The 14601-nt window shown below is 45.3% G+C and overlaps 1 long non-coding RNA gene across 1 annotated transcript in view; it reads right to left on the reverse strand.

Annotated features, from left to right (window-relative positions):
• Window positions 1-1123: 1123 nt before the first annotated feature.
• Window positions 1124-14601, reverse strand: part of LOC146072271 (uncharacterized) — a 48651-nt gene continuing 35173 nt past the window's right edge. The window contains exon 3 of the long non-coding RNA XR_014473022.1: window positions 1124-1820. This is a non-coding gene — a long non-coding RNA (uncharacterized LOC146072271). The remainder of the gene's footprint in view (window positions 1821-14601) is intronic.

Below are 14601 nucleotides of genomic sequence, written 5' to 3' on the forward strand. Positions count from 1 at the left end.
TAAGGTATTTGCGCATGCAAGGGGATGTGTTGGCATACATCTCCTCGCAGGCTACAGAGGGGATTCGGCGGCATGGATGAAATAGTCGTACGCATTTCGATGGCGTCCACACTTAATGATTGAAGATGCAGAACTGGATTATCGATGGGGGTTCTCATGTGGTCAAAGATGAGAGAGGGGGAGTTTATGCAAACCCAGACTTGGGCATAAATGGGTGGGTAGGCTGAAAGGCAACCCCCAAAAACAGTTGCTACATAACGAAGCTTTTGCCACCAGTACCCATAACCGCCCCAAAATAGCCCACGACTGTCAAACACCTTACGACTAAATGCTAACTGCAAGCAGAATCACTAAAGTAATATACAAACGTCAGTACTTAATGCGGTAATAGACATTAAAACATAGGGGGTTATTCCGACCTGATCGCAAGGCTGTGATTTTGAGACCGGTCGATAATCATAGACTGAGCATGGATACGGCTCGTAGTACGCATGCGCGAGCCCGTCCTGCAATAAAATGCTGCAAATTTTTTCATCGCTGGCTGTACACAAGTTGATTTACAGGAAGCTGGCATTTGGGGGCGGTAACCGAATGTTTTCCGGGAGTGTCAGGTAAAACACAGGTGTAACCGAGGCAGGCCAGTGAGGTATCACTCTATGTGACCCCTTTAAGGGGTGTTAGGGTGTCTTTGAGGGACCCTTATCAACCATAAGTCCCTGGAAGAAGACCGTTAGGCTGAAACGCGTTGGGTCCTCCATACACATTGCACCCAATACCAGGACAATCACCATTAACCATTAACCCTTAGAGCCTGCTCACTCCGATCTGCTGAACTCTCGCGAGAACAGCATCCTGGAAGTTGGGCGCACTTATAGCTGGAGCCGGGCTGTGTGACTCATGGAGCAGACACTAGCCGTGGTTAGAGCCCTTGCAACCAAGTCCGGACTCACTGCTTCCACACCACGGCAAAAAGGGTAAGCAGCAGGTAGCGGGACGCAGCTCCCTGCAGGGACATTATCCTTGTATTTAATACAGCCAAACCGATTGACTTTTCACCAGCATCCACCGGGACCCTTTAACGTGGACACCTACCATTGTAATTGGGTGGGATTTCACTCTGGTGGGGAGGAGTATTCCTGATCGCCGGACTCTACAATTTAGCAATGTAGAAATCAGGTCTGAAAAACCCCTTTAATCAATCAACCAATATTTGTAAGCAGCATTACATCCCCAGTGCAAACCTTTAAGCAAATGCAACTGTTTTGGGGAATGGGGGGAACACAGCAAATATCGGAGATGTTCCCAGGTGATGACGGAGGTGTCTTACCGCATTCACCGAGATGGTCCCTCCAATGGACGTGTTACGGGTATTTGGCATTAACTACAAGGGGGATGGATTCGATATTTTAGCACACACATACATGTATTTATGAAATATTTCCCTCACCCTTACAGAATTCTAAAGGTGATTTCAACATGTAAATATTGATGGTTTGTGCAGATGGAGCAGAGTTTGGTAGCTGACATGGCTCGGAGCCTAGAGCTTGCCTCTAGTTGAAATAATCTCATATTTAAGAGTATGAGAAAGAGCAGCACAGTCCACAACATTACTGTACATGAATTAAACAAGAGATGGATTATGCACCTTGCTGCAAATTAACATTTTTTTACATTTTTTAAGAAAAATCCAAATGTTGTCTTCCGGCAATGCAGATATTGAAGGATGTTATCCAGGCTTAACTTCTCTTTGGCTTGCAGATCGGGAATGTACAGAAGACCCTCGATATCTTCTAACTGATGGGGGCAAGTCATCACCAAACCTGTGAAAGAAACACGGAGAGTATGTAAAACATCAACATTTGCTCAACAATAATCTACCATGGTATAATTACTAGAGATGAGCACGGACCAATGTGTTTTGGTTTTGGTTCCAATTTATCGTCGTGTTTTGGTTTTGTCAAAACCACCCTCGAGTGTTTTGGTTCCCAGTCAGCTTTTAGTTTGGTCACAATAATTGATAAAATCAATTAAGAAAAAAACAGCTAAAATCATGTCATCATTTTTGCAAGCCAAAAATTACAAACCGCATTAAGATCCAAAACAGGTTTTGGTTCAGTCTGTGCAATCCCTGTGAAATGATGGAGATGCCATCTCTCTTCCATCCCGCTAAGCCAAAGGTGGTTTTGGACCTAATAGGGCCCTAGGCAATATACCTATTTGGGGCCCATCTCCCTCAAACAATCCATAGCACTATATTTATGCTGCTGATTACAGGCGGCATTGCTAAAGAACCTTGGCGCGTGCACATTCAGCCAATAAATGCTCAGCTGTATGAACATCAATATGTCGCAAAAATCTGAATCAGGCGCTAGGTCTGTTGGAAGTAGGCCTCATATCTGTGTTAGATTTAAAGTAAACTGACTGCCCGAATACTGTGGATGAAACAACTTTTTGTGTCTAAACTTTTTCTATCTTATAAAATGGACTTTGGGAGTGCGGACAGGTACATGTGATGTCATGATGACGTCACACGGTAGTTGTGCAATGCTCCCCTGGGAACGTTTTGGACATCCAGGATATCTATATGGGGTCCATTGAGACCTGCAGGGTCCTAGGCAGGTGCCTAGGTTGCTTTGTGAAATATCCACCTCTGCCCTAAACAGCGGCAAAGAAACACATTTGTTTTCATAAGCAGTGGCTGCTGCCACCCCCAGGCGTCAATCAATGACAGTCTGCGGCCGCTCTCCACCCTATGTTGCAGGACTCATTGGCACATATGAAGAACAGGTCCTGTATCTGCCCAAAGTACCTCAGGCTTGCCTACCCTCCCGGAATTCCCGGGAGGCTCCCGAAAATCAGGCCCCCCTCCTGCCCCCCCGGGAAGGTTGGCAATCCTCCCGCATTTGTCAGTCAGCCCTAGCACCCCCAAGCCTTGCCGCACTAATTACCGTTTTTCGCGGGTCCACTGCAAGGGGCGGGACTAAAATCACGCAAACCGCGTAATTTTGCATCATTTTAGCCCCGCCCCCTACTCGCAGCGTTTGTATGGATTGGAGGTGGAGCTTTGAGTCAACAACCCCCCGTCCCTGCCCCCTAACCTGGAGATCCGGCTGTCCTCTCTGGGCTTCTCCCAGAGAGGCAATTTTAAAAGTCGGCAAGTATGAAGTACCCATAATCCATGAGATGAAGCAGTGATTCGACTTGAATGAGGCCTGATACGACTAAAGTGACAAACATTTTTGAGACTCAAAGTGGAAAAGTTTCAGAGATTATTGTCTCCAAGATAACACTGCTTTGAGGTCATTTGCTTGGTATAGCTGTTAAAAAAAATAAAAAGATCTAAAAAGGAATAACAAAAAGCATGCTAGCTTCTAATCTTTCCTCCGAGCAAAGCATGGGGTTACTCTACATTATTTGTGAGCTTCTTGTAGCTCAAAAGAGCATTTTTCCTTTGAATGAAAAGAAAAAAGTGTGAAGAAACTAACCATTGTTAAATTGCTCTGCTATCCGTATCAGTCTCACCGCTGTGTACCTGAGGGGATGAAGGAAATAAATATGTTTCCTTAAATTATTTGCAGATCAGATATATAGCATTTGAAATCTAACACAGCTGCGGCCAAGGTGGTGAACCATGTGACTCCACTTCCTTTAAAAAGTCTGGCAGAGTTTTTGAGGCGATGAATAAGGCTGGTTTACAGTATATGGTTCTCAGCAGCATTGTATGAATCATTTTTATTTGACTGATGCTCAGTGGCAGTTCTTACCCATGGGCTGCAGGACGGGTAAAATCTGCCACATTGCTAAGCCTAAGTGAAGACAGATGCAGTCCGTAAGACTGCACTGGCTTCACTGTGACTGGCAATGACGTGACGGTACTTGTGTATTATCACGGCGCCCCCGATGTTGGTCGCGCAATGTTTTTATCGCATCGCATGCCATATACCCGATGGCATGCGATGCGACGAGATTTTACACCACTATTCGATTAAAAATTGTACAAGCACCCTAATGGGTGCTTACAATGTAAAATGCACCCCCACGCCACCCCACACTATAAATGTGAACCCGAAGCGTGGCGAGGGGCGGCGGTACGCGTCCTACGACCTTTTCATACCCCCACTATCCACGTCGACACGGAGTTGATGTTATATAGTGTGGCGAGCGCAGCGAGCCACTGAGCCCGAAGCATGGCGAGGGGACGCGTATACCTGTGAAGTAATGAGCTGCGCTCCCCAGGCTTCGGGCTCGCCACACTTTATAATGTCAACTCCACACCGACGTGGATAGTGGGGGTATGAAAAGGTCGTAGGACACGTACCGCCGCTCCTCGCGGGCTCGCTGCGCTCGCCACACTTCAGGTTCACGTTTATAGTGGGGGGTGACGTGGGGGTGCATTTAACATTGTAAGCACCCATTAGGGTGCTTATACAATTTTTAATCGCATCCCATTGCATTGTATGGCATTGTATGCCATATACTTTACAATGTCATACAATTTTTAAATTGTATGCCATTGTACAACATCGCCTGATATCGCATCGCATCGCATACCATCGTTAGGTATCACTAAGTGGAGGCAGAAGTATATAAAGTGCAGTGAAGACCATGAGGCCTCTGAAATTTTCAAACATCTCAGTCAGGACCACCGTAAATCCCGCTTCACCAGGGAAGGACCAGTGCAGAGTGTGTTGCATCATTGTTAAACAGTCCAGGCCCTGGAGAGAACCCATAGGTATGTATACGTGAATATAGTATGTGTATAAAGTATAGTATGTGTATAACAGTATGTGATAAAGTTATGCTAGTCTGGTGTGTGTTTTCTTTAACTATTTGTCATGTTGTGGAACTACAAGTAACTGCGGGCCCTTTAATGCCTTGCATGCTGGGACTTGTGGTTCTCTAAGTCCCTGCATGAGGTGCAGGCTTTCTGGGACTTGTAGTTCCACAACAATGTAGAATAGGTTGCATACCTCCCAACATGACCCTCTCCAGGAGGGACACATTGCTCTGTTTCTGGACTTTCTTCTTAATTTATGGATTACCATCACCTGTGCTTAAACACCTTTCTTATCAATTACCCTGTTTAAAACAGGTGATGACAATCATAAATTAAGATGGAAGTCCAGAAACAGAGCATTCTGTCCCTCCTGGATAGGGTCATGTTGGGAGGTATGAGGTTGATCTATTTTTTACAATTCAATTAGGCCGGTGCCCACTAGAAGATTATCTTTCCAATCTGGCTGGTTGTAATGAAAATCTGGACATGTTTGGGAGCAAATGACAATTGACCATTTGCTCCTAAACATGGAAAACAGACACAAATTGGTCCTACGGACAAATTGGTCAGTTTGAGGACTATACACACTAGAACAGGGTTGCCGACCCTCCCGGAATTTCCGGGAGTCTCCCGAAAATCGGGTACCCCCTCCCGGCCCCCGGAAGGGTGGGCAACCCTCCCGGATTCAGGGGGGACCCCCGCTGACCCACCGGATTGCGGCATTAAAGTGCCGCAATCCTCGGGTCTCAGAGGAGGGGGCGGAGCTAAAACGGCAAAAATCACGTCATTTTAGCCCCGCCCCCTCCACGGAGATCACTGAATTCACTGCTTTAACAACATGGGGGCGGGGCTTAGTGATGTCACTCGTAAGCCCCGCCCCCTGAGCGGCTGCTGAAACTCTCCTCTCCGGGCTTCTCCCGGAGAGGAGTATCTTAAAGTCGGCAACCCTGCACTAGAAGATATGATAGACGGAAAATTTTGTTGAACAATTTCCCTTGAGCTGATCATGATAAATATTGTGCATCCACACTGAACATTGGGTGCAAATGGCATGAGCAATATTGGCAGATTAACCTTCATGGCCGGAAGATGTCAATATCTTTAACAATGAGCCTGGGGGGGGGGGGGGGGGGCATTGTTAAAGATATTAGGCATACACACTAGAAGATATTGCCATCAATATCAATCGGAAGCCTCTTTTTGAACGAGATTGATGCCGATATCTTCTAGTGTGTAGGGGCCTTTATGCAGATGACTGCCTTTGTCCATTTTCCAGCGTTTAGAAGCAAAGGTCAATTGTAATTTTTTCCCAGAAATTTCCAGATTTTCATCCCAACCAGCCAGATTGGAAAGATAATCGTCTAGTGTGTATGGGCCGTTACTCTCTCTCTCTGCACATGTTAAATCTGCCCCACCTGCAGTGCAGCATGGTTTTGTCCATCTGCAAAAATTGCAGCCTCGCTAACATGCCTGAATAAAGCCCTATGTACTAATCAGACAGTGGTAGCCAACCCTAGCCCTCGAGAGCTACCAACAGTTCACATTTTCCAGACAACCTAGCTGCTGCACAGCTGCACTCATTAATCACTAACACATTTTAAAAGATACACAGATGGAGCTAATTAGCTCACTTGTGATTCTGTGAGGAGACCTGGAAAACATGCACTGTTGGTAGCTCTCGAGGACTAGGGTTGGCTACCCCAGGACAAGACCATGGCCATATTTACTAAAAGGCTAAACATGACCACATCAGGCCACATCCCCTGCCACCCAGTGGAAAACAAAAAAGATTGTGTATTAATTCATTATCAGCCGTATATACTGAACACAGGCAGGAATCAGAGAAATCAGTGCTGACAAATCTTATGTCTCCATGGATTTGTCTGAAAAGGTAACTAATGGGAAGACCAAGAGTCATACAGATATGTCACATGATATTTACAATACGTCAGCAGGGCTGCAGCACAGTCCAAAATTCAAATAGGGGACTTCCACCAACTGCTAGTAAGTCAGTTTGGAATGGCAATTGGTGGCAGTTGCTGGGCTTCCCCTATTTGAATTTAAACCGTGCTGCAGCCCCTCCTCTGGAGTCTCCCCTGCACTACGTACTCTGTAAATAACCCATTCTACTAATGTTTGCTTCGAGTCTGCGGCTGTGCGTTTCCCTCAGTGCATTTCCCCCATCTCATTGCGTATTCCTCTTTCTTTCATTTCTGTCCCATTTACTGTATTTTTCCACAGCCCCTCCGAATCTCTAAGCTGCGTAATATGGATGACTGTTGTCTGATAGAAGTCCGCACGTTCATTTTGAAGCTTCTGGAATCTCAGAAAACAATATTAATAGAATGCTCTTATAAATCGAATTTACCCACCTCCGTGGGTGTCCCCTCACTGCAGCCGTGATAAATGAAAACAAAGGAGTCATCTTTAATATGCACCACTTACAAATTTCAATAAGCAAACTAAATGCATTCTTAATGTCCCTCCCTACCCCCAGTTGCAGTGAATCAGTATTCTCATCTTTTCTCCATGTGTCATGCTGTCAAATCATTACCATAGCTAGACTTCTGCAATTCGCTTCTGATTGTGCCCTGTGACAAAACCGGCTTACTCTGATTGTCTACACAGATTTAGCTGAAATAGATTGGGCAAGCCAGAAATATGAGGATGAAATTCAAATGTTAACCTGTGAAAGCCTGATAGCCTAGTTCAGGCTTTGTATGTAAAAGCAGGGATTACAACGGGAAAAGCTCTCAACAGCCGGGTATAGAAATAATGGGGTGATTCTGGTTGGTTGCACTGCAGGTGGGGCAGATGTAACATGTGCAGAAAGAGTTAAAGGCCCATAGACACTAGAAGATTACCGTTCCAATCTGGCTGGTTGGGATGGAAATCTGGAAATTTCTGGGAACAAATTACAATCGACCGTTTGCTCCCAAACGCTGGAAAATGGACAAAAGCCGTCATCTGTAAGAAATAGAATCGGAATGAGCTGCACCCCATTTTTAATAGAACTCCCACCTTAATGAATTTATCGCATAGTAAATTAAATGTGTGAATAAATAAATACAAGAATGTTATTTCCCGCAGGACCATCCGATGTATTTATTTATTGTAATATTTTAATAGGACCTAAAATGGACAAAATACAATACAGACAACATTTTAGTGATCCCCTTACAATACAGAGAGCATCTTAGTCACTACCACACAATGGGCCTTATTCTGGTTGGAGCGGCCGGGCCGTACGCGCACGTCCCGGGGTTTTTAATGATCTGTGCATGCGTACATTCGCTAATGCGCAGGCGCGAACACTCCACAACGCTTACGGACGGGTCTCTACGTGCGAAAAAACCTGTACGCGAGTGTACGGGCATTGGGGGCGGCATAGGGGCGTGATGAGGGGAACGGCCGAAATAATGAGGGAAAATGGGCGTAAATATGGGCGTACACGGGGGTGTGCACCAAAAATGAGCGGTGCTACTACCGCACGATCGACTAAAGCACCGTTCATTTCGGACACAAAACAGGCGGCCGCCAACCGCCATCTCAAACCACCCCTACAGATACCGCATGCCAGCGTGCGCCTGGGTTTGCTAATTTACGCGGATTACTACCAAACACATACACCTTAATGTAATAAGCAATGCTGCAGTCTATTAAGTCCAAACCATGATTTCACTACCTGCAAGCCACACACAGCACTCAAACACATTGGAAGCTTATCTTTCTATACTTCTCTACATTTAAAGGTTTGTTTAATTTAAGGTAAGAATCTTTGTAAGACCTGCTTATATATGCAAAGGTAGGTATTTGTTAAACAGTTATACACATTCACTACGTGCTTTCATAGACTTTACACAGTAGCACACTCAATCGACACAAGTCGACATGTGTCGACGTGTTCACTCTAATACAAACATAGGTTTTGTATTTATGATACAATAACATAAACCACATCTAACACCTACAAAGGATGTTTCAGCAATGTTTTAATCCCATGGCCACTATTTTGCACATTAATTAATTCAATCAATTAATTAATTTTCATAATTATAGTTGAAAGGGAAGATATGCTGGTCCATATATGTGAAGGGTATGTCAGCGTACACGGACGTACGCTCACTCTCACGAGCGGTGCCATAAGCTGACTTTTCTATTGAAAACAATAGGGACCCGTCCGTGCAAGCTGGCGTACGCTCAGATAGCCGCAAGAAGTCGGTGGGAAGACGGACGAGAGACGTCCGTAAACGGTGGTGTACGCTCAATTGTACGCCAGTTGTCGGAGTGTAAGGGCTGGCCCGTCCGTGTACGTTGGCGTACGCTCAATTGTACGCCACTCCCCTTTGCCGATATTTCTGGCCGTACGTATGCGGCTGAGTTGTGGGTGGACTTAACCCCAACGGCCGCGTACGGATAGCGTACGTTGTTTTGGTACGTACGCACGTTTGGCCGCACCGATCAGAATAAGCTCCAATATAACCACTGTATAAAAATGAACATTCTTATTACAAGCTCCATCCAGAGAATGTCAAGTAACGGTCGTACAATACAGACTGCATTCTTAGTGACAATATAGAAATACTTCTATGATCACCATACAGCAGAGATCCCTTTAGTGATCACCATTAAATACAGAGAGGATTCCAGTGACCATCATACAATACATAGAACATTTTTGTGACCACCTCACAATACAGAGGACATTATCATAACCACCACATGAGAGCAACTTGTTACCACCATACAATACAGACTATCCTAGTGAAAATCATACAACATAAATGACCATGAAATACAGATAGCATTCTAGTGATCAACTTGGAATGTAGAGATCATTTTTGTGACCTCCATACATTACAAAGAGGTTTCTTGTTACCACCATACGGCAGTGAATGCATCCTAGTTACTACTGGACAATCCAAGGGGCGAACGCTAGACCACTGCTTCACCACCATAAAGTCTGCATACCGATCCATACCCCATGCAGCACTGGGTCTCTCCGACCACTGCATAGTCCACCTTCTTCCGACATATATCCAGAAGCTAAAGTCTGCTAAGCCTGTTATCAAGTCTGTCAAAAACTGGTCAATCGAGGCAAAAACAAAGCTTCAGGCCTGCTTCGACTGCACTGACTGGATGGTGTTCGAAGCCTCTGCCTCTGACATAGATGAACTAGCGGATGCAGTCACATCCTACATCAGCTTCTGCGAGGACTTATGTGTACCAACCAAGCAAATCCGATCCTTTAACAACAACAAGCCATGGTTCGGTAGCCAGCTCAGGAAACTCCGCCAAGCCAAGTAGGAGGCATACAGCAGCGGGGACAGGACACAGTACAAAGAAGCCAGGAACTCCTTGACTCAGGGTATCAAACTCGCAAAAAGGGAATATACAAACAAGCTGACACACAACCTCACAGCAAAGGACCCTGCGGCAGTATGGAAGGGCATGCAAAACATCACAAATTACAAGAAAGCCCAAACACAGTCTGAAACCAGCCATGAACTTGCAGAAGACCTGAACAAGTTCTACTGCAGATTTGAGCAGGCCGTACCTCCCCCATTCCATCCCAAAGACCACCACACCCAGGCCCTCCACGTGGACCAAGGCGAGGTAGAAGCAGTACTCAAAAGAATAAAACCTAAGAAGGCTGCAGGACCGGATGGTGTGTCGCCATCCAGCCTTAGGACCTGTGCAGCTCAGCTCGCCCCCATCTTCACAACGATATTCAACTCCTCCCTGGACTTGTGCAAGGTTCCTGCCTGCTTCAAACGCTCTATCATCATCCTGGTCCCTAAGAAAACACCCACAAAGGACCTAAATGACTTCAGGCCAATTGCACTAACCTCAGTGGCCATGAAAGCATTTGAAAGACTAGTACTGAAGCACCTGAGAGAAGTGACAAACTCTCACCTTGACCCCATGCAGTTTGCCTACCGGGCGAACAGAAGTGTAGAGGATGCGGTCAACCTCGGGCTGCACCATATTTTACAACACCTCGACCACCAAGGCACCTATGCAAGAGTCCTATTCGTGGACTTCAGCTCAGCATTTAATACTATCATTCCCAGCATCCTGCAGCCAAAACTCCTCTCCTTAGGAGTCCCAGGATCAACATGTTCATGGATAGTGGACTTTCTAACAGCAAGGGAACAGGTGGTCAAAACCGGCGTATTTTCGTCCAGCACACGAACAATCAGTACTGGAGCCCCCCAAGGATGCGTCCTCTCCCCTCTGCTCTTCTCTCTCTACACGAATGACTGCACCTCAGCTGAGCAGTCAGTGAAAATCATCAAATTCGCAGATGACACCACTATCATCGGCCTAATCAAGGATGGTGACGAGACCGCGTACAGGCATGCAGTGGAGAAGCTGACACAGTGGTGCAGCAGCAACAACCTCGATCTAAACCCCACCAAAACAGTTGAGATGGTGGTCGACTACAGGAAAAAACCAAATGCACTAGCCCCGCTAACAATAGCCAACGCAGTGGTGTCGCGGGTTGATTCCTTCAAATTCCTAGGGACAACCATGTCCAGTGACCTAAGATGGGGATTAAACATAACCACAAACATCAAAAAGGCCCAACAGCGCCTTTTCTTCCTGAGGCAACTCAGGAAATTCAACATCCCACAGGAGCTGCTGTGCGTATTCTACACCGCCATCGTGGAGTCTGTCTTATGTTCCTCGATCACAATCTGGTACGGTGGCGCAAGCGAGAACGACAGACAAAAACTGCAGAGGGAAGTGAAGACTGCGGAAAGGATCATAGGGACCGACCTCCCCCCGATAAGGGATCTGTTCTCATCCAGGGTAAGGAAACGTGCTGAGAAGATCGCAAACGACAAGCTGCATCCTGGTCACAACCTGTTCGACATCCTACCATCCAGAAGACGGTTCAGGTCCATCCCCGTCAAAACGTCCAGATCCGCAAGAAGCTTCTTTCCGTTAGCCGTCCATCACCTGAACAATCCAATCAAAGCGAATGCAATCCCAATATCAACAGCCAAACAACGTGTCCCTAATTGGCGACCTGACCACCATAGTCGTAGCTAGAAATTAAATGCTTGTAATGTCTTTATGAAATATATGTAATGTCTCCCTCCCCCCTTTTTCATCCCTGCTTGATGCTGCACTGTAATCCACAAAAAATTCCTAGTGTGCGCAAGCACACATGGCCAATAAAGTTGATTCTATTCTATTCTATTCTATTAGCCTGCTACTAAGTTGATACAATGGAGAGCATTTTTGTGACCATCATTCAATACAGAGAGCATTTTTTTGGTGTCCTACATACAATACATCAAACATTCTTATTACCACCACAGACAGATTGTAGTCACCATCATACAATACAGACTGCATCTTAGTGACTGGCAAACAATACAGAAATAATTTTGTGATCACCAGTCAGACATAATATGTTGCTCCTATCTAGCACAAGATTTTTATTCCATCCAATCAACTGGTTTGGTGATTGGATGGAGGTTTGTCTAGTGTATGGCCAGCATTAGAACCACATGTGCTAAGTCCTGGAGAGTAATACAGTGGACAGAGATAAGCACCAACCAAGTAGCTCCCAACTGTCATTTTCCAAACACAGTCTGTAGCATGGCAGCTAGGAGTTGATTGTTTTTACTTTATCTACATCCACTTTATATCTCTAGAAGGCATAGTAAATAGACCCCTTTATCTCACGCCACTTTATTTTTTAAGGCTCACTACATAGACTGTGCTGATTAACCCCTTCAGTGGTGTTTTTTTTTTGGGGGGGGGGGGGGGGGCGCTCCCCACTGGGCAAGTTTTTTATGGGGAGCACTCCCTTAAAAAAAAACCACCACTACCTCCCTGGGTGCGGGGAGCGTCGCTGCACTGTCAATCAGCGGCTGCCCGGACTTGCTTGTCAAAAGCCGGCGCCGGGGACTTCAATACAAAACCCAGAGGGGAGGGGGGAGAAGGAGGGAGGAGGCGGCGCCGCAGAGGGGAGGGAGCCGCGTGAAGCTGCCTGAGTTCAGTGATTGAACTCAGTAGCGCTGCCCGGCTAAAACAGTGGCAATCCCGAGAATTTTCTGGGCTTGCCAGACTGGGCACTGAGGCACAGCCCAGAAAATTCTCGAGAGTGCCACTGAAGGGGTTAACGATAAATGTGCCAATTATATATCGGTATGTAGATAAGTCTTAATCTGTATATGAAGTGCTACAGTTATTTGGATAGAACTGTTTTCCACACCAAGTTCCATTGTGCTTCATATACATGCCCAGCCACACACAAATATTCAAGTGTTGCATAGAGAATTAAACAGTACAGCTGCCAACTAAGAAACATTTTCAAGAGAAAAAGATGTAACTAAGAAGCAGATGGTCACAGAGAAAAGTCACAATTCACTCTCTTTATCTCCTCATTCTGCCCACTTTACTAGGAAGTGAACAGAATATAGGGGGGGGGGGGTCCCCCTTTTCCAGGGGTGCGGGAAACTATATGTCTCCCACAGGGAAACAGAGAGTGGGCAAGTATAATCTGTACATGCCAGCTCATGTGTGACTTCAAGTTTAAAAAAAAAAAAAAGGGTTGAATAAAGCTGCTCAGGAGTCCCTGCTTCTTACTATCATTACTCCGAAAAACATACTTATATGCTTAGGGATGAATTCACACAAGGTCAAATTGCATTTGCAATTTATTGCATAGGCGTCACATTTATCATGTATATTGAGTGAGAAGAAAAGAAAAAAGCACAGCAAATATATAGTTGCAAATAAGAAACCCCATATTGAAAACATCAATACCAATACTTCCAAAATTTCTCCTTACTAATGTCCCACTTTCCATTGCCATATTGATGATGATGACGATGATCCGTTTTATAAGAACCTTTTACAACCTTGGAGAAATGCTTCGTCTCCCCCTCGCGAACATACTTTTATTCTGTTGCAGTCACTTTGATCGTTTCAAATGGGAAAGTTCACTGAATATTAAGTCATGTTAGAAAGTTTCTGTGGAGCTTATAAACAGATTAAAGGAACTTGAAGACTTTACAAGCTGTTGCGGTTTTCCATTTCTTATCATCCGTCTGTTCCTGATCTCCGTCTTATTTCAAGGCTTGAAACTTAGTTTGCAATCATGTTATCAAGTACTATGAAATACTTGTTGTTCCTTGCGCTGCTGTATCCCTAGACTAGGAAATGGTGATGAGATAAAATCCATTGCGATGTACAGCTATCAGCTGCTCACTTCATTCTATTTGTGCGCAGAGTAGACGGCGAGGTAAGCGCTGGGCCAATATACTTGCAAGTAACTCATTCTCCTTACACTAAAATGAAGGCACTGGATCAGTGGAGTGCTGAACATCAAAATCTAAAACCTTGCAGGGCATCAATTCCAGCAGTCATTATAAATAATATCTAAATGTAACTTATTGGGCAAATTTTAGTTTTTCAATGTGGTTTACGTTGCCATATGCTGATAGTTAAGGTGTGGGTGGGGGATCGGTACATCTGTCAGACCAGACTTAGGTCTACAGTCATTTGGTCTACCCCGGAAGGTCGACTGGCCCCAGGGTCGACCTTCCGGTGTAGACTGTCAGAACGCCGGGGTTGCCTGTCAGAACGCCGACACATGACAAAGGATGACATGGTCAGAAGATCAACACAAGCAAATTGTCCACATAGGAAGGTCGACAAGGAAAAAGGTTGACATGATTTTTTTCATGATTTTTGTTTTTTAAAACTAATAGAGTGTCTGTGTCTACAAGAAAAATGTGAAAAAGTAATGTCAACCTTTTCCCACCTTGACACTTTGCTTGTGTGGACTGTTCGACCATGTC

Source organism: Crinia signifera, chromosome 4 (genome assembly GCF_055691185.1).
Source record: "Crinia signifera chromosome 4, ASM5569118v1, whole genome shotgun sequence".
In the NCBI taxonomy this organism is placed as follows: Eukaryota; Metazoa; Chordata; class Amphibia; order Anura; family Myobatrachidae; genus Crinia; species Crinia signifera.